The sequence below is a fragment of the Acomys minous genome (assembly GCF_964271855.1).
Source record: "Acomys minous genome assembly, chromosome: 20".
Lineage (NCBI taxonomy): Eukaryota > Metazoa > Chordata > Mammalia > Rodentia > Muridae > Acomys > Acomys minous.
In genome coordinates this window covers 6,693,743-6,715,746 of record NC_140502.1, presented here as the reverse complement: position 1 = coordinate 6,715,746, position 22,004 = coordinate 6,693,743, and the positions used below count along the sequence as shown (strand labels likewise).

The 22,004-nt window shown below is 37.0% G+C and overlaps 1 pseudogene across 1 annotated transcript; it reads right to left on the bottom strand.

Moving 5' to 3' along the window:
• Window positions 1-303: 303 nt before the first annotated feature.
• On the bottom strand, window positions 304-14,185 carry LOC311590760 (vomeronasal type-2 receptor 116-like; annotated as a pseudogene). The gene is made up of 5 exons: window positions 14,178-14,185; window positions 13,631-13,913; window positions 12,669-13,343; window positions 4,190-4,298; window positions 304-1,198 (listed from the first exon to the last, which is right to left on the bottom strand). The product of its transcript is annotated as a vomeronasal type-2 receptor 116-like (transcript).
• Window positions 14,186-22,004: the final 7,819 nt, after the last annotated feature.

Here is a 22,004-nt window from a genome sequence, read left to right as displayed (position 1 = left end):
CTAGTAAGAAGTATGGGGAGAGTTATTGACATGTATTGTGATATCACATTTTTGATCACTTCCTCCTTGTGGGACTATCTATCTAGGTCTCACGTGAAGAGGACATGGTATGTCCTGATGCAACTTGGAGAGCTGGTGTGCATAGGAAGGTGGTCTCCACTAATCTGAGGCATAGAGGAGAGGGGATGGAGAGAGGCAGGAAGGGTGGGAATGGAAGGAGGGAAAGGATGGGGTCTACAATCAGGATGTAAAATGATTAAATAAATTAACAAAAAGTATTCATGAAATATGACCTTCAGATTATTATTTCTCCCTGATCTTTGGAAGAGAATTTTTGTCTGGTCTTAATAAAATTATGTAGCACTTGGGAACAAAGATGCATCCCAGTATGCCTGCACTGGAAGCCATGATGGAAAAAATCTCCACAGCCACCATGACCTTGCCCTTGGTGCTGTGGTAGACAGGGAGGAAACTGATCCACACAGTGCAAAACACCAGCATGCTGAATGTCAAGAACTTGGCTTCATTGAATGTGTCAGGCAGGTTCCTGGCCAAGAAAGCCACAGTGAAGCTTCCCAGGGCCAGGAAGCCTAAGTATCCTAGGACAAAGTAAAATGCTATAATTGAACCCTTGTGGCACACAATGACGATGTGGCCATGCTCAGTGTGTACATCAGTATCAACAGTTGGAGGAGATGTTCCTAGCCAGATTGCACAGAGAATAATTTGGATGAGTGTACAGAGAGGAATGATGTAGTTAAGAGTTCCTGAAACCAGAATGTACCTCATCCTTCTTGCAGGAGCTGTAACTTTGAAAGCCAGAACCACTGTGATTGTTTTGGCCAACACACTGGAAATAGCCACAGTGAATACAATTCCAAAAGTGATTTGCTGCAGGATGCAGGAGACTGAGTTTGGATGGCCAATGAAGAGCAAGGAGCAGAGGAAACAGAACATGAGTGACACGAGTAAGATGTAGCTGAGAGCGCGGTTATTGGCCTTCACGATGGCTGTGTCATTGTGCTTCAAAAATACCCCAAGAACCAGAGCTGTGAAAACAGAGAAGCCCAAGGCAATTGAGGCCAGAGCCATCCCCAAGGGGTCTTCATAGCTCAGAGAGATCACAGCTTTGGAATGCAATGATTCTGCTCTGTGTTGGCATACTGGTCCTCTGGGCACTTCACACACTGATCCATATCTGATTGAGAAAGGAAAGATTTGTCAATGCAGCCTCAACAGTTTATTAACAAGATGTTTCAATAATCTGTTGGAAAAGCTTTGCAATACCTCCATTTTATTGTTGATAATATAATTAAGAACATTGCTGTATAACAATGCTTCTATTTATTAATTCTTATTATTTATATTAGTGTTTCCAAATAAATGTAGCAGATGTGCTGAAAAATTCAATAAACATTTGGAAGAAGTAGGAATGTCAATATGAGAAGAATATTTTACCGCTATATAAATGTAATATAAACTTTTTAAACTGTAGAAAATAAAAAATAATGATTAATATGTCTTTATTTATGTTCTAATCTGGCAGTGTGAGAAAGAATTCCTGAGTCTTGATGATGAGAAGCACTAGCTCTATCACTGAAAGTAGAAACCTTTCTACAGACTGAGCACTACAAAGCCCTTCATCTTGACACCACCTTCATGGGAAGCATCCAGCACATTCCCACTTCCCTCATTTCAATCTCTTGAGACCCAGACTCTGTGACTATACTCTGAGGTAATATATGTATATATTTGTTCTACAAGAAAAATTAGCTTTATTTGTTAGTTGTAAATTCCAATTTATGTTTCCTGAAAAAAATGCTTGCCTCTTAGTAACAGACATTTCAAAGACATGCCTAAGACAAATTGGAGGTGGAAGGTAACTGTGCTGTTTGGATGAGCCACTCTGTTTGCTGATTACCATGTGTGGTCCTCTTCCCTTCTTTCCTCCCAAAGCCCCAAGGAGCTTTCATATTTTCCCAAGCCCACCATCACCCACTGGTATGATTACAGGGACCAAACAGATCTAACACATTATTGTACAAAAAAGCAATAATTTAAATTTCATATAAATCTAAATTGTTAAGACACAGAGAAAGGGAGCAAGCTCACAACTTGTCTTTTAAAATCCTTATATGTTCTTTTCAATGTGAAAACAAAGGAAGTAAGAAAAGCTAATGAATCTTACTCAACCACCTCTAGATTATTAGGACATTAGTAGACAGGATACCAGATTTTATCATTGAAGTGTCCATATTCTCAATTCCTTATCTCTGACTATCTATACCTCTAACCTCCAGTGTTGTCCCAGTTTTCATGTTTTTTTCTTCAAGAAATTGTTAAATTATGTACTGATTATTTGGAAGCTTACCATCTACGTTATTTATTTAAAGAATAAGCCATCCCACCTCAAAAATCTCTGATGCCAAAAACTGTGATGTTGACAAAGAACAAAGAAGGTTACTTTGTCCTTCTAAATTGATTTTGTCCTTTCACTCTTACTGTATGTTCATGATTTTTCATCACTTTTATCAAACAGAAACTGGCTCACATTTCTGAATATGTTTGAAAGGTAGGTAGATAGGATATATATATCCTATCAATATATATATTGATAAGAAGAATGGGAAAAGTAGAACAAAAAACCGCATACAAAAATGACCTAGATTTTTTTTTCGTTTTTGGTTTTGGTTTTGTTCTGTTTTTTGAGTCAAGTTTTCTCTGTGTAGCCTTCACTGCCCTGGCCTCGCTTTGTAGACCAGGAAGGCTTCGAACTCACAGGTATCCATCTGCCTCTACCTGCTGAGTGCTGGGATTAAAGGCATGTACCACCATGCCAGGCAAATGTTCTGCTCTTCCAAAAGAATCCTGAGTTCAGTTCCCGGAACCTGTGTGAGGTGTTTCACAACTGCCTGCAAATTAATTGTAGAGGTACTAGTTACCTCTCACCTACATCTGCCCTTATGTGCACATACCTGCACAAAACACACACACCTAAAATAATATTAACATTTTTCTATTTATTGATGTAATTACCATTAGTTCTTATTCAGTTTTACATGTAAAACAGTTTTATTACAGTATGTTAATAATTATGTATGCGATTTGAGTGCATAGATGTCAAATGCCATTTCTGAGAGTCCTTTGCCTCTTCTTACTCTATGGGTCCTGGGGATGAACTCCAGCTATCAGTCTTAGAGGCAAATGATTTAAATTTTGAGCCATCTTATTGGCCAGAAATATCTTTTATGAACTTCATTTCATTGCATAATATGACAGGCAAATATGGGAAAACTATTCATTGTCCATTTCCATTTAGCCAAACATAAATATATAATCATTTAACTAAACTGGCTTTGTAGGTTGCAATAAAATGTTACTGTTTGTGACTAATTGTTTTCAGTACAAAACCATTCTAATCTACTCTTTCATGAAATTATTAATTGGGAGCTATTTATAGAATATTTGACATAAGACTCCTTATATTTTGTACATCATGTGTGAACAATTATCCTCACCTTCCTATAAAAAAATCACATCAGACATTTGAAAATGGGTGAGAGAATAACAACTGGGATGTAATCAGAATAAATTACAATAAAGAAGGGGGAAAACTAAAATGGACCTCTACAAATCACACACATTCTGTCTCATATTCAGCAGTTTCTGATAATTTTGCAAGTAATTTTTTATCTCTACACTAATTTTTCTTGGTTTCTAGCACCTCTATTACACAGTCTGCCAGTTCTGGTGACATATTCTGTCCTCTGTTCGATTCTGTGCATATGCAGTGTACATAAACATATGTAGGAACACATATATACATGCAAAAAGAATAAATACACATATTAAAACTTCATGACTGGAATCTGCCATTCATTTAGTTATAGGGGAAATTAATAACAAGGACAGATCTCATACAGAATGTGCCCACACTGCACTTTGATTTTGTTTTCTTTAGAAAATACGATGTGACAGAAACTGAATCAAAATGTACATCTAGGCAAAAGGGTTTTTGTTGTTATTATTGTTGTTGTTGTTGTGAATTGTTAATGTTTGTATTCCTATGACTGATAATGGAGAAAAAGGTATATTTCATTTTTGTAGTTGCCTTTTAGACTCCTTCAGCATCCTTTTGTTTGTTGAGAGAATTATCAAAGTAAATTTTATCACAGCAGCAAACACTCACTTGTTCCATTAGAAATTTCATTTTCTGGGCAGTGGATACAAATAAAACAGCAGGCTGACATTCCCTCCTGCCTGAATTTTCTGAATCCAGGACGACAGTCAGCACTGCATACAGAGGGCACCATCTGAGGAAATAAAATTCATATTAAGTTTTACCTACTCCATTCATAACTATATTATATTAGGATGTTGAGATATCAATAAGTTTATTTTATATACAGAAGCTGAGGTACCACACATCAATTAGCACTTTATATAATGCCAAATGTGTGAATATATTAAAACAAGTTGATGAAAAGTGGAGTTCTTTACCAAATTTTAGACATTATGGAAACAGAATTTTAGTGTACTTCCTGCAGACAATACAGAGATGCTACTTGGTCTTCTTGTTGATTTACATCAAGTTGACACAAAGTCCAGTAAAAAGATCGGGAACATGGAATGAAACTTACCTGAAAAATTCTCTCTATCAGAATAGCCTGTCTTTCTGACACTAATGCATTTTACTACTTGGTATTCATTGTAGGCATGCCCAGTCTACTAAAGGCAATGCTCTTGCTAAGCAAGCGTGTGTGAGAAATGACACAAGGCAAGCAGGTAAGCCATGTTCTCTCAAGGGCCTGTGCTTTAGTTTCAGTCTCCATGGTCCTTCCTTGTCTTCCCTTGTCTATAATTGACGAGCCAAAACAACCTTTCTTCCTCACTTGGTCCTTGGCCAAAATTTAATCAAGGCAATGACTTAGCAAGATATGCCTAAACCACAGCTAAAATGGGAAACATCTCAAGTCTAAATTGTTATCCCATTCCTTGTATCCTAACGTTCCTTCATCCCTCCAAATTTCACCCTAGTCTCTTCCCCTATGTCTGTGACTGAGGGGTACCTCCTATCCCTCTATATGATAATAGGGTAGCAAGTCTCTTCTTGATATCCTGTTATCCTTCCCCTGAGTGCCACCAGGCCTCCCAATCAAAGGGACGTGGTCAAATATGGGGCACCAGAGTTCGTGTGAAACTGAGTCTCTGCTCTCTGCTCAACTGTGAAAAATGTCCTGTCCATTCTCTAGATCTGAATTGGAGTTTGATGATTACTGCCCACATTGTCCTTGCTTGGTGCCACAGTTTGAGCAGAACCCCTGGGCCCAGATCATAATGTTTTTCTTGTAGATTCCTAGGACCCTCTGGATCCTTATATTTCCCCATTCTCTCATAATTCTCTCACCAGAGCCGCAAGAGCATGTCTTCACACCTATCCCATTTTCATGGTAAGTGAAGACTTTCATGGTACATGTCCCTTGGGCTAGTGTCCACTTAAAAGTAAGTATATATGCCTTTAGTCATCAGGGAAATGCAAATCAAACAACTCAGTGATTACATCTTATAAGCATCAGAATGTCTATGATCAAAAATTAAGTGATATCACATGCTGGTGAGGATGTGGAAAGAGAGGAACACTTTTTTAAATTTAATTTTATTTTTATTAATTTACTCTTGTTACATCTCAATGGTTATCCCATCCCTTGTATCCTTCCATTCTTCCCTCCCTCCCATTTTCCCCTTACACCCCTCCCCTATGACTGTTCCTGAGGGGGATTACCTCCCCCTGTATATGCTCATAGGGTATCAAGTCTCTTCTTGGTAACCTGCTGTCCTTCCTCTGAGTGCCACCAGGTCTCCCCCTCCAGGGGACATGGTCAAAGGTGAGGCACGTGAGAAAGTCATATCCCACTCTCCACTCTACTGTGGAGAATGTTCTGACCATTGGCTAGATCTGGGTAGGGGTTTAAAGTTTATGGCCTGTATTGTCCTTGGCTGGTGCCTTGGTTTGAGCGAGACCCCTGGGCCCAAATCTGCCTATCATAATGTTCTAATTGTAGGTTCTAGGACACTCTGGATCCTTCTACTTTGCCATTCTCCCATGCTTCTCTCATCTAGAGTCCCAGTAGGATGTCCTCCCCTCTGTCTCAGTTTCCTAGTAAGTGAAGGCTTTCGAGGGACATGCCCGTTGGGCTAATATGCAGATATAAGTGAGTATATACCATTTGAGTCTTTCTGCTTCTGGGTTAACTCACTCATTATGATCATTTCTAGCTCAATCCATTTATTCACTAATTTGGGGGATTCCTTGTTTTTAATAGCTGAATAGTATTCCATAGTGTATATGTATCACAGTTTCTTTATCCATTCTTCTACTGATGGACACTTAGGCTGTTTCCATTTTCTGGCTATTATGAATAAGGCTTCTATGAATATGGTAGAGCAAATGTTCTTGTTGTGTGCTGGAGCATCTTCTGGGTATATTCCAAGGAGTGGAATAGCTGGGTCTAGTGAAGCCCTATTCCCATTTTTCTGAGATAGCACCACATAGATTTCCAAAGTAGCTGTACTAGTTTGCATTCTCATGAGCAATGAAGGAATGGAGGAAAACTTTTTTATTGCTGGTCAGAATGCAAACTTGAACAACCACTTTGGAAATCTATCTCAAAAAAACTGTGACACAGCAATTCAACTCCTTGGAATATACGTAGAAGATGCTCTAGCACACAGCAAGAGCATATGCTCAACCATGTGCACAGCAGCCTTCTTCATAATAGCCAGAACCTGGAAAAAGCCTAAGTATTCCTCAGTAGAAGAATGGATAAGGACTGTGGTACATCTACACTATAGAATACTACTCACCTATTAAAAACAAGGAATTCCCAAAATTTGTGGACAAATGGAAGTAACTAGGGTGATTATACTGAGTAAGTGAACGCAGAAGCAGAAAGACTGAAATGGTCTTCCTTATAATTCGATATTTTCTCTCTTTTTAAATATATTTTCCCAGTTATTTTGGCACATAGTAGAAATTTCTTTAAGTAATTTATTCAGATTAAATCTCATTTTTATCTCCTCACTTGTATCTTCCAATTCCCCATCCCTCCCACTTTCATCCTATTCCCCTCCTCTAGGTTTGTGACAGAAAGGGACATTCTCCCCCACTATAAGATCACAGCCTCTTATCAGGTCTCCTCCTGGTAGCCTCCTTACTTTTCCTCTGAGCATTAACAGATCTCCCCACCAAAAGGAAGTGGTCAAGTAGGGGATACAGAGTTCATGACTGAGTAAGTCCCTGCTATCCACACAATTGTGGAGATTGTGGTGTCCATTGGCTACATCTGGATTGGGGTTCTAGGTTTACTACATTCATTGATCTTTGTTTGTACAGTATTTTTTAACTGACCCACCTGGGTCCAGATCTGCCAGCCTTAATTATCTTCTTCTAGGTTTCCCCATTCATCCTTACCTCTCTCACCTAGAGTCCCAGTAGGAAGTTCCAGTATCTATCCCAATCTCTGGCTAGGCACTTGGTAATATTTTAATGACCATTTTGAAGAAGAGTTGAAACAGTGCCTATTGCTGCTCTCTTTCTGTTCAAAATTTAAAGCATGGTTTCTATGTCACACTGCCTGCCTTGGATTAGCTATCTAGGCCAAACTGGTCACATATCAAGAGAGAATTTTCTAAATTTGCCAACAAACTGTTTGTTTTAAAACATGCACCACAGATACTTGGCTAAATTTTTAGTTTAACTGAATTTTTTATATATTTTTCCCTCCATCTAGTACAATGCTTTCAGTCAGTTTGCCATAAAAAACTATTCTGTCAAGATATCACCTGTTCTTTGTATTCTGACATGTTTCTTTTTTTACTCTGAATAGATGATGGACTTCTTTATAATAAATTTATGAATATTTTCATATAATCATAATGCCATCTTAGAGTTTATTTACCTGATTCATCTCACTTAACTGCATTTTTGAGTCAGACTTGCATTTATTGAGTGAAACACACTTGGGTGTAGAGAACAAACATTTTGGTGTGTTGTTGAACTGTCTTGATAGGTGTTTATTTAAAAAATATTCCATCCATGTCCATAAAAGTGAATGTTTTCATGGATTTTGTTTTTTTGTTTGTTTGTTTGTTTCCACTTCGTAATGATGTATCACCCATATTTGAATAGAAGGATTCCATTCAGGTTAAAAATAACATTTTCCCCATGAAAGTAACAAAACATTTTTGGGGTGTTGTTGTTGTCTTATTCAACCAATCTTGTTGTCTATGAATTTTTATTAGAGAATGTGGTCATTAACAATAAATTATTATTACAGCTTATTTGGTGAATATTGTCTACTTGTTGATATTGTAGTATTTGATCATTTTCTAATAGTTGCTTTCGTCTGGAGCTTAGTGCTTTCTATGTGCTCCTTTGATCCTTGCATTCATCATGTGAAGTGGTTCAACTAGCATCTTTCATGGTAATTTTTCTGTGCTTATAAATTCTTGTGATTGTGTCTATTATTGAATCTGCTCTGTATCCTTCTATTATGAGGAGTAACTTTTCTGTTTTAGTTACTGTGGTTGGCTATTAAATGTTTGAAATACATCACTATTACTCTCCTCCAGTAAGAATGTCCATAGTGAAATTGACTGATATACAGATGGGAATTTGTTATGACAGAGTCTTCTATACTTCAGCCTTCAACTTTATGTCCTTGTTACAAAATAAATTTTAAGTTAAATATGACAAGGTGTGTTCATTTGCTGATCTTAAATGTTTGCTATATAAATGACTGTTGTATCTCGATGAGTAAACATCTCACTTGAAATTTATGCTTACATTATACTGGATATAGTGTTGATGATTTGAGTGTGTCCTTCTTTTCCCCTTTTGACTCTGGACTGTAAATCTATTCTTTTAATCAGGAACCCTCAAGTCTCCTATATTTCGATGCTTATGTTTTGTTTTATTTTTTTTATAGTCTGAATTTTCTAATACTTATGCCTAATATTCATGCTTTGCTATCCTGTCTTTATCTTGAACTATTGTCTTGCTGAGATTTTTTATTTAGAATTTTATTTCATTTATTTTGTTTTTCCTTTACATATTTTCAGCTTGAATAGTTTAATTATTTTGTACTTTCATGGAATTCCTTTTTCTTATCCTTTTTCAGTGACTTTTTTATGGTAGTTTTTGTGATCCCTCTTATCCTTCCCGAGATAATTTATGTCTCCTCACTTTTCATAGAGCATTCTAATAATCATTCTTTGAATTATGTATTTAGCATATCGTTGAACATACTCTTATTTAAGACTATGACTGTAACATTTGGGGCTAGGTAGATTTCATATCACCATTTTTATGTTTGTTTTTTTCTGCATGTATCATCATATGCATTTCTGGGAGCAGAGCAACGGTTCTATATTTTTTTAGTATTGAGTATTATTCTGGTGCCTGTTTTTGTAATACTCAATCAAGCTGTGTTTAGAACACGTGATATTTCACTTCTGTCTTTGAATACATATGTATTTCAGTAGCTAAACTTCAGATCCTGTGTTAATTTACATAACAATGATTCCCCTTCTCAATCTGAGAAGAACTATTAACTGCAAATGCCAGAGTACATGAGCAACCTGAATTCCTGGATTTAACATCTTTAAAATTTAAACAACTTTGTGTTTGCATAGTTCGAATAGAATACCTTAAAAGAAATCACTTCAGAATTCACACCTATAACATACCCTGGAGCTATGATGGAATTCTTTATTCACAAATTTCTGCACAGTAAAAATGAATTACTACCAATACCACCAAACACAGAAAAGGAAGCTAGATATGGCTTCATTAGGACCAAGAGGACCAAGCAAGGAAACTGTAGTGAACTGTTTCTTTACATGGCATAATTCAGAGCTGAGGCATGGACAAACTATGAATAACAATTGATTTTCTTGCACCCAGTTTGCACATCGAAGTTGTCTCACATTCCCGGGAATCTCCATCACCTTTCTAATGTCCATATACACCACATAAGCCAGTGTTCCATGGACATTTATCCGGACAGAAATCCCATAACATATAAAAAAGAAAAAAATACAAAGTAATAATTCATAGAATGTTTAATATATATCACAACATTATTAATTTGTGATCAGAAGGATTGACAATTTAGATATTCTTTGTCAGAAGGCTTAATCAAACATATAAAATGAAACTGTTGCCTTCTCTTTGATCACTTCCTCTTGATGGGGTACCTTATAAAATCACAGAGGAAGAGTCTGCAGGCAGTCCTTATGATGCTTGATAGGCTGGGGTCAGTGAGTAGGGGAGAAGGGTTCCCCTCTCTGAGGACTAGGGAAGGGGCATAAAGGGAAGAAGGAGAGAGGGTGTGCCTAGAAGGGAAAAAGGGAGGGGGCTAAGACTGGAATGTAAAATGAATTAAATAAAAATTTTCAATTAAAAAATAATTAAAACTAAGAGAAATGATGAGTTTGTTTTCTAATGCCTTTGGATTTCTAATTTACTGCATCATTACACTTAGCCTCAGTCTCTTTAACTTTTTTTATCACAGATTCATAATAAGTGAGGAAATCACTATATGGTAATAAGAATTGTACCATGAGTGTATTGCTCACTTTACTGGAAATATTATAAATGAGTGGTCAAAAGTTGTTTCATATTCATATTAAAAAACAAAAACACAGTTCTTTTACAGTAAAATACAGTGTAACTATTGCATAAACTCCTCAAAGGGTTAACAAAAGGGCACATAAAAAATAATGAAAATAAGCAATGTTACATAGGAGACTAGAAGTAGGTTCCTTATGTAACAATTTATTTCATTTCACTAATGTATAAAAAAGCATAAATGGACCAACTAAACACACAGTGTTTACAGTTATGGAATGGAAATCAGTACAGTTCTTTCTGTCTACCTGTTGACTTCCTGTGGCCCATTCTAGCATGTCTTCAGATAAATGCAGCTGTTGACAAGTTGGAAAATCTAGGCTAAACTTTCCTATCTTCACCTTAAGTTCAAAATCATGTGGGAAATTCCAAATGTAGAAATGCCATATTCTTTCTGAACTTTTTCTTTCTTGTTCATGGTCACTTTGTCTCCATTAGGGCTAGTGAAGTGGGTCTTTCTCATCAAGGAGTGCATCTGAAAAACAGACAGTGTTATATACTACATGTGCCCTTCCTTGATGGGAGAAAATGTATAATGATTGTATCTGAAAAGCAATTTTATTGAAGGTATCAGGTAGAAATTTTCAATGAAATCAATATGATATATTAATGTGTCATAATGTTTGCATAATTTTAGTTCTCTGAAAGGAAACTAAGAAACACAAGATTAGAAAAGCACATATACATCAAACATAGATGTGCAACACACACACACACATGCATCTGCACAAAGAGAGACCCACATCTATATAGAGATACTCACATAATATAGCCACATATTTGTTTACACACACATTAACATACATGTCCAGACACACATCAGAGCATACAGGCACAGACAGACGTATACACCCAAACAGACCCACAAGTACAGAAGTATACCAAAAACATACATAGACACACACATGCACAGACAAATACACACAGAGAGAAATAATGAGATACAAACATTCACAATTAGAGACATTGAAACAAAAACAAATTTATGCTCACAATATCAAAGGAGAGACAGACAGAAACAAACACACTCACACACACACACACACACACACACACACACACACAATAAGAGATATACATATGTGCAATCCAATATACAGAACACACAGACACATGCAGTGACAAATACAATCAGAAACAACACAAAACCAGAAACAAACATACACATGGTTATTGAAACACAGACAATTTATGCTCACTTCTACAAACAGACGAATAGTCAGATGGACAGCAACACACACACACACACGTGCAAACATATCTGTGCACACACACATAAACACAGATATACACAGACACACAGAAACACACATAGAAACACAAATACAGTGAGAAATATATATTCAAACAAATGAGTGTGTGTATGTGAGTGTGTGTGTGTATGTGTGTGTAATAAGCTGATTCACATAACTCTTCCCGTGTAATTACACTAAGCCTTTGAGGAAGGTGAACAAAGACTACATTTGGGGAGAATCAATTGAGAAAACAATCCCCTGAACATATTACCTCAATTTTCAGAATTAATGAACAAACAGTCATCCGTTCATCATGGTGAGATAATGAGAAAAGACTACTTATCTCTCCAGTATTAGAACAAGTATGATTATATTCAGTAGCTGTTACAGAGTCACTGATTTTCACTGATAAATGGTGTCTTTCATTCCAATACCTTTGTATTAAATTCTATACAAAGCTCTAGATTTATTGTGACAGCATAAAAACATTTAGAAAGCTAGGTTTTTGGGAAACATATCCTAGTTCACTCAATTAATCATCTGAGAGACTCTTAAAAATTATGACATTGATAAGACCATGTATAATCCAATAGAAGAAACACTACCTTCGAGCAGCTATGGTAATGTTTTTTCCCATTGTCAATTGGCTGATTTTCTACCTGTTGAAGAAGCACCTCATGAATAACATGGCCCAAAAGATATGCAGCATTGTATATGTCATAACTGCTATCACTGAGGGCCATGTCAAAAGTCTGTGCCATTAGCCATTCCAATGAGGCATTGGATGAGCAGTTCTTCATTGTCTTACAGTTAGATCCTAAGGATTCACAGTTAAAGTTCATCCACTCCTGGCTTGCCAGATATTTATCTGAGTATTTGAGAGGGTTCAATGTCTGCACAAAATTTTTAAAACCTGAAATCTCACCATGGTGTTGTGCAAAAGCAAGAGTCCCATGGAATGGGTCAAGCGTGAGATCTCTCTTACTTGTAGGATCATCCCACTGTGAGGTAGTGATCCATGTTCTCTGTATACCTAGAGATTTCCACATTCTAAAGGTCACAGCAAGAGTACTGTCTTTGTCACCATAAAGGATAACAACATCTGAGGATGATGTCATGATTTGGTTATAATACATGTCAGCTTTTGACATGTATACCTCCATGTTCACTGGGATCATGTTCACAAAGGCAAAGCACACTGTATTCTTTTCCATTTCCCTTTTCAAATCTGAGAGGAACTGTGTACCCTGTTCATTGTCAGAGATGGCCAGCCCTACCCAGTTGCAGTTGAAATAATGTAAGAAGGCAACGAGGGCCATGACGAGAGATGTATCCTCATGGGCCATCTGATAAATATAGGAAAATTTTACACGGTCGTTCAGGAGAGGATGGAAAGGCCCATAAGTAAGATGGAGAACCTAGGACACAAGGAACAGCATGAGGTAGCATGTACTTTTAAGAACTTGTAAACACATTTTAACTGTAAAACCTCTAGAAATCCCCCTTACCTGTTACTTCTCCTCTTATCCCCATTTCACACAGAGAAATTCCAGATCTCCATCAAGTATCTGAATAGTAACATTGAATTATCAGATTGACATAAGGCCAGTAAGACCAGTCTCCTCCTTACACCCTTTTTGGCGTCTTATGAAAGCCACCAATGAAGACACGATTTCATTAAATTTTAACCCCACAAAAATCTCACCTGCCGAGGTTCACGGTTGTACATTAATCTGTGAAATAGTACAGAATCTTCCCAGCTTGGTCCTGTAAGAAGTACTGCACAAATGATACCTTTGGTACAGTCATAATTAGGATGAGACACATCAGTTGGTAGAGAAATAACATTGAGATCTTTTGTTATTGACACATTTAGACAATATGGTACTCGAAATACTAAAGACATATTTGGTAGAAGATCAGGGTTTCTCTTGATTTCATCCAAGGAAAAAGCCAAAACCAGAGAAAACAGGCTTTCAGCTGGTGTTCTGCAAATTAGTACAATATTTATTATGTACAGAAGTATAAACATAATCATTGGCATTCAATACAATGACTATCCTTTACTTGAAGATATTGTTTTTATCCCTATGTTTGGGACAATTATCCCATGTAATAAGGTTTGCAAATGTAAAAATATGGACTCTTATTTAAAAACAAAGAAAATCATGAATATTTCAAGCAAATAAGGTAGAAAACATCTACTGAGTGTGATAACCAAGACTAACAAGAACACACATGGATGTACTTACTTCGCCATATAGTACAGGATAAAAATACTAGAATTTACTGACCAAAAGAAAATGAGTAAAAAGGAGGAACCCAGAGAAGATGCTTTATTGTACCTCAGAAAATGAAATATAATAGACAGCAGAAGAAGTTGAAGATAAGGACAATGTAAGAGAGAGAGCTCAGATAGAAATGAGGGTGGATGTCAGACTTGGGAAGAGCTGATGCAGCAGGTCAGAGGGCCTGAACAGTAAGAATAAGGCAGGGGTGTAGATATCTGTCTAACAAGATGGATAAATAAGACACTTCTGGAATAATATGGTGGTGACTCAGTTGAGAGGACACCCTCTAAGTAGACAGAACTCCTAATGGAGAGAGGGGAATACCAATCAATCCACAAGAACTAGGACTCAAACTTTACCTTTCCTACAAGATATGCAGGGATAAAAATAGAGCAGAGATTGAGAGAATGTCCAAGCAATGCCTGGTCCAAACTGAGACTCAGAACACAGGAGAGAGACAACCTCTGACACTATTATTGATACTCTGCTGTGCTTTCAGACAGGAGCCTGGCATAGATGTCCCCTGAGGGTTCCCAACATCAGTGAATCAAAACAGATGCTGAGAATCAAAACCAAATATTAGACAAAGAGTGTTGGGAGTATTGTAGACAAGAAGCAGAAAGTATAAAAGGATGAAGATCTAACAGGAACTACACAAAAAAATCAATGGTCAATTTTTCAGGGCATAGAGGGGGTAGTGGAGACTAAAACACCAACCAAGGACCCTCAAAAGACTGGACTTAGGAGCCCTACACAGATATAGGTGATGTGTAGTTCAAGCTTAGTGCAGATTCCCTAGTAAGAGGAACGGGGACTATCTCTGACATGGACTCTGTTGCCTGTTCTTTTACTCTCTTTCCCTTGGTGGGGCTTCTATTTCAGGTCACATGGGAAAGGTACACACTCAGTCCTGATGTGATTCGTGAGTTGAGGTGATTTAGTCAGGGGCTCCCCTTCTTTAAATAACAGAGAAGGCACATGGAGTAGATGGAGAGAGCATGTGACAAGGAATAGAGGAGGAAGGGGTCATGATCAGTAGGTAAAATACATGAGCAAATATATTATTTTAAACTGATGTGTGCCTGTATGCGTCTGGATGTATGGACCTAAGCAAAACTCTTTTATGACATGGGCAAAAATTAAATTGAGTTTTTTTTAATTTTCTTTATGGGAAAAATCACTCCTGTCTCTTCCTAGTTATTTCCTATCATCTGTACAATAAGCATCAATTATAATCCTTCACTTGGAATAATTCACTCATATTTAAATATAATTAGATTTCCATTTAGAAATTGTACCTTTGAGCTATCTCTGTCTATTCAAATAGCTTCTTTGAAAATACCCTTTATATACCACAGAAAAAATGCCATTGGAAATTTCAGTAAAACTCATTAGAAAGTTGATACTTGAACTTGTGTGATACAAACTCTAACTCTTGCATACTATACATAAACAGCATCAATTACTTGAGCTACCAGAGGGGCCTATAGTCGAAAGTGCTTTTTGTGCTTGGAAACAACAGTCAGAAATCCACATAGTAAAAATGTGTAGAGTATCCACATGGTAAATTATGCAATCAGACTTAGTAAAATTACTGAAAGAGAAATGTAAGTAGTAACTGTGATTAAAGTGTAGGGGAATAAAGAGCTTAGATATAAAAAGAAATCACATATTTTTAAGGAACTGCACAGATGAGCTACTAGGAAACTTCTCTATTTCTGTTCTCAAGCACTATCAACTATATATGCCACAAACGTAACGGAGTCAACAGACAAGGGAACAAGGAGTCATCACTATTAGTGATACTCTGTCTTTTCAAACATAAATTTACAATCTAAGCACTCTTTCTTTGTGCAAAAACATATTTTGACCAGTTATACTAGCAGAACCCTAGCATCTTACTGAGAATAAGGAACATCCAGAAATTGCAGTAAGATTTGTTTGTGCCAATATTACATGTTTGTAAAATAGAAAGTAAAGAGTAAACCATACTGGAAATCTTTATGATATAATTTTAATAAAACAGGGCAAATATTAAGTTGGAATATAAGATTTTTTGGTTTCTCTTTCTGGGAAGAATAATCTCTCCTGTCTCCTCTGAGTCATTTCATATCATCTGAACAAACAAATATCAGACATACTCCTTCATTCTGAATGATTCACAAAGATTTAAATATATTAATTTTCCACTTAGAATTTTACCTTTATGTTATGTTTGTCTACAAAATAGGACCTTTTAGAATGCCCTTTATTACAACACAGAAAATTCTCATTGAAAATTTCAGTACAACACGATAGGAATTTGAGACTAGAATTTGTGTGATTCAAACACTAACTTATGAATGCGAAACATTAGAAACACCAGTTACTTGACCTGTCAGAGTAGCCTAGTAGTATAAAGTGATGTTCTTCATAACAACTATCAGAAATCCATAAAGCCAAAATGTATACAGTAACCACGTGATAAAATATGCAATGATACTTATTAAAATTACTGTAAGAGAAACAAAATTGGCAAATGTGATAGAAGTATCAGAAAATACACAACTTAGACTTAAAAAGACAGACAAATAATTCTTTTTTTGCTTATTATTCTTACTATTATTTATTCATTCATTCATTCATATTACATCTCAATTATTATCCCATCCCTTGTATCCTTTCATTCCTCCCTCACACTTTCATGCTATTCCCCTCTCCTATAAATGTGACTGTGGGGGACCTCCTCCTCATTTTGTGATCATGGAGTATAAAGCCTAATCTTGGTAGCCTACTATCCTTCCACTGAGTACCATCGAGCCTTCCCATCATGGGGAAATTGTCAAATATGGGGCACCAGAGTTCATGCGAAAGTCAGTCCCCACTCATTACTCATCTGTGAAAAATGTCCCATCCACTGGCAAGAACTAGGTAAGGGTTCAATGTTTACTGCATGTATTGTCTTTTGTTGGTGCCATTGTTTGAGCAGAAAGCCTGGGACCAGATATGCCCGTTATAACGTACATAATTCTTAAACAATTGAAGAGATGAGCTACTAGGAAACTCTTCTAATCATGTTCTCAAGTACTGTCAACTACCTACATATGCTACAAATGTAACCCAGTCAGATGACAAGGAAAGAAAGTGGTAAACACAATTAGAGATAGCCTCAATTTTCAAACATAAAATTTATAATCTAAGCATTCCTTCTTTTTGCTAAATAGAAAGTGAAGAAAATGAAGAACTGGGCTTTCTAATACTTAAAAGCCTATGGTTGTATATGTATACAAGTTAAGATGGAGATATAAGGACATATTTAAAGTTCACATTGGACAGAAATCCTACTTACATTTTTGATGCAGGTTCAACAGAGGAATATGAAATGGCTGAGAAACACTTCAAGAAATGCTCAACCTCCTTAATCATCAGGGAAATGCAAATCAAAACAACTCTGAGATTCCATCTTACACCCATCAGGATGGCTAAGATAAAAAATTCAAGCGACACCACATGCTGGCGAGGATGTGGGGAGAGAGGAACATTCCTTCATTGCTGGTGGGATTGCAAACTGGTACAGCCACTTTGGAAATCTATCTGGTGCTATCTCAGAAAAATGGGAATAGGGCTTCCTCAAGACCCAGCTATTCCACTCCTTGGAATATACCCAGAAGATGCTCCAGCACACAAGAAAATTTGCTCAACCATGTTCATAGCAGCCTTATTCATAATAGCCAGAAAATGGAAACAGCCTAAGTGTCCATCAGTAGAAGAATGGATAAAGAAAACTGTGATACATACACACTATGGAATACTATTCAGCTATTAAAAAGAAGGAATTCCCCAAATTTGTGGATAAATGGATTGAGCTAGAAATGGTCATAATGAGTGAGTTAACCCAGAAGCAGAAAGACTCAAATGGTATATATTCACTTATATCTGCATATTAGCCGAAGGGGCATGTCCCTCGAAAGTTTTCACTTACCAGGAAACTGAGACAAAGGGGAGGACATCCTATTGGGACTCTAGATGAGAGAACCATGGGAGAATGGCAAAGTATAAGAATCCAGAGGGTCCTAGAAATCTACAAGTAGAACATTATGATAGGCAGATTTGGGCCCAGAGGTCCCACTCAAACTAAGGCACCAGCCAAGGACAATACAGGCAGTAAACTTTAAACCCCTACCCAGGTCTAGCCAATCGTCAGAACATTCTGCACAGTAGAGTGGAGAGTAGGATATGACTTTCTCACATATTCCGGTGCCTCACCTTTGATCATGTCCCCTGGAGGGAGAGACCTGGTGGCACTCAGAGGAAGGACAGCAGGTTACCGAGAAGAGACTTGATACCCTATGAGCATATACAGGGGGAGGTAGTCCCCCTCTGGACAGCCATAGGTGAGGAGAATAAGGGGAAAATGGGAGGGAGGGAAGAATGGGAGGATACAAGGGATGGGATTACCATTGAGATGTAACAAGAATAAATTAATTTAAAAAAAGGAAAACAATCAAACAAACAAAAAAAAAACCAAAAGTCATATAGAGTGACCACATCCAGATAATTTTAGAGCGTAAATGAACATCTATGTGAAAGCTTTCTGTACCTAAGTGTACTCCAAATATGACGGCCCCCACACAGGAACTGATAGTTACACAATGACAGAAACACACTCTATGGCCATTTAATTTTAACTTCTCAGGATGAAACATATTGAAATAGCATGAGGTATCATTTGATACTAACGTTCTGGATACTGTGCCATGGAAACTGTCAAAAAGAGGGCTAAATTTTATGATCGTAGTAGAGATTGTTTGTCCACTCAACTTCTGACCTTGAAATCAGGAGGCTAACTGGAAGAACCATAATAGTTTATTGACCAATTTAAATTCATAAAATAGCATTGAGTTTATAAAAGAATTTGGTGTTGTTTCTTTTTGTGCACATTGGAAGAAAAAGACAACATTCAAAACATTGTTCTGTTTCTCATCTTCAGACCTCTGCACAAATACTTGTGATGAAATCTATAAGAAAACTTAAAAAGTACTTACAGCATATCCGGAATGTTGCTAAAATAGTCTTTCTCCACAGACCATTGCACTGTATAAAGGAAGAAAATACACGCTTCCCTTAACTCTCTGTCCTTTTCTTCATTCTTCATTCTCCAAAAGCACATGGAAGGAGTGAAACTCATCATGAGAAGTGGAGTGTTCAGAAGCAATGAGAACAAAATCAAAGTGAACATCTTTGCCCTACTATAAGCCTCGCTGTTGTGGATTCTGAAGTGTTGCATATCAGCCTAACAAATGGGCACCCATGTGTTCATATCCTCTTTTATTTTTCTGGGCAATGGAAAGTTTACTTGCACATTCATGATTCCTTTTTTCCCTTAGGCCCTTCCTCATTCCTGGAGGAATCTTCTCTGGGACTTGCCATCTGAGGTCCACAGTCCATGTGGTAAACATGAGTTGATAAATATATTTGATAATAGTTCTGTCTCTGGTTCCATGACATCATTCAGGTTTGTGGATATTAAAATCCCTGAGCAGAGGCTGTTAGTGAATGTTTTGTTTCAATACTATCTTATATATCTCTTTATGTGTACACCAATAGAAACTATGTCAGCAGATATTTTTAGATAATGCACAGTGAAATATAAATTATTGATTCAGATTGGGCATATAAAATGGCTCACGATCACATGGTGAGCATTGTATCACCAAGTCGCTATGATACAGAGGTGGCCACTTGTCTGGGCTATCTGAGAACCTCAGAGCATACACACTGTGAAATATGTCACACCAGTGACAAATAAAGAATATCTACCCAAAGCCTATGTTAGCAGGTTTAGAGAATCAATAATCAGGTGAAATCCAGAAATTTCTTGAGTCCTGTTGTACCAAAAACCATCCAACTCCTCACAAAATAGCAGCTCCTGTACACTAAATGTTGATTTTTAAAACTTCAACAATATCCAAAGAAATTTATTACCTTTGTGTATCATTTCAAATATTAAATGTGACTTATCCCTCAACCAACACTTACATTATTAGTAATAAACTATGTTAAATATTTGAGTTCTAACATATGATCTCCATCCTAGAGCCTCAGTTCCCACAGATCAATAAAATGTGATAGCCCATTTCTTGTACTTCATCTTGGCTTTTCAGTATTGTTTTACACTCATTTCTATTCAAGTAATATCTGTAAGGAATTCTTGTGCTGAATATCTTAGGAGCAAATAATTGGGAAATAAATATAATTTTAATGTGTAAACTCTTCCTATACAAATTTCAGAGTAATCTATTCTTCATTGCAGTGTAGAATCTGCACTGCCAGTATAAGCATATACTGATATTTTCTTCCCACTACCTTCACAAGACACTCCATCCCTAATTCCTGTAGGCCTTTGCACTTCTCAAATAATGCCCAACTTAGTTTTTTGTGTAAAAACATGTGTCTGTGTCACACACACACACACACACACACACACACACACACCAACAATCACTCCTGCGCACATAGATACAAGACATATTCTGTGAAACTAGAGTCTATGAAAATTCAGAATTTCCTAAGTCTGCATGTTTAGCTTATCATAATGACCTTCTGTTCCATTCGAAATTCCTGCTAATTATATCATTATTTTTCCAGGTTCAGGTCAAATCTATTATTTACGTATAGGCCACCATGTGCTTTGCCTCTGAATTCAAATAGGTCTAAGAGAAGTATGGACCGAGTAATTGAATTTATTTAGTTTCATCTTTGCTCTGTGGTTTCAGTCATTTATGAAGTATATACAAGCTAAATTAAGTATCTGTCTGTTTTATCATTTAGTTAAAAATACCATTGTATATATTTAAAATATAAGAGATAATGTATATTTAATTTTATTTAAGTAATTCATTCAGATTACATCTCAGTTATTATTCCCTCACTTGGATCTCCCCATTCCTTCCTCCCTCACTCTTTTCACCATGTTCTCTCCCACTAGGCATGGGACAGAAGGGAACTTCCTCACCTAACATATGGATATGGCCTATCAGGTCTCATCTGGATAGCCTACTTACCTTTCCTCTGTGTGCCACAAGGCCTCCCCACCAAGGAGAAGTGCTCAAACATGGGGCACCAGAGTTCATGTTAGAGTCACTCCCACTCTCCACCCAACTAGGGAGAATGTGCTGTCCCTTGACTACATCTGAATAGGGAGCCTATGTTTATCACCTGCATTCTCTTTGCTTGATACAGCAGTTTGAGAAGACCCCACTAGGTCTCAATCTCCCATCCTTGATGGTCTTCTTGTAGGTTTTCTAGACCCTTTGTGTCCTAATATTTCCCTATTCTCCGAGGCCCCTATCACTTGGGGTCAAAATAGAAATTCTCAGCATCTGTCCCAATCTCCTGCTGAATGGAGACTCTCAGAGGACATCCCTGTGCGGCTAGTGTCCAGATTTGAGTGAATATATACCATGTGTATCTTTCTGAGTCTGGATTAACTCACTCAGGACCATCATTTCAAGTTCCATCCATTGCCTGCCAATTTCTAGATTTCCTAGTTTTTAATACCTCAGTAGTATTCCACAGTGTAAATGTACCACAGTCTCTTCATCCATTTTTCGACTGAGGGACATCAAGGTTTTCCAGAATATGGTATTATGAAGAAGACTTCTACAAACAAGGTTAAGCAAATATTCTTGTGTGGTGGAGTATATTTTGGGTGTGTTCTGAGGAGTGGAATAGCTAAGTCTTGAGGCAGCCTTATTCCCAGTTTTATGAGAAAGTGTCAGATTGGTCAGATGGATTTTCAAAGAGGGT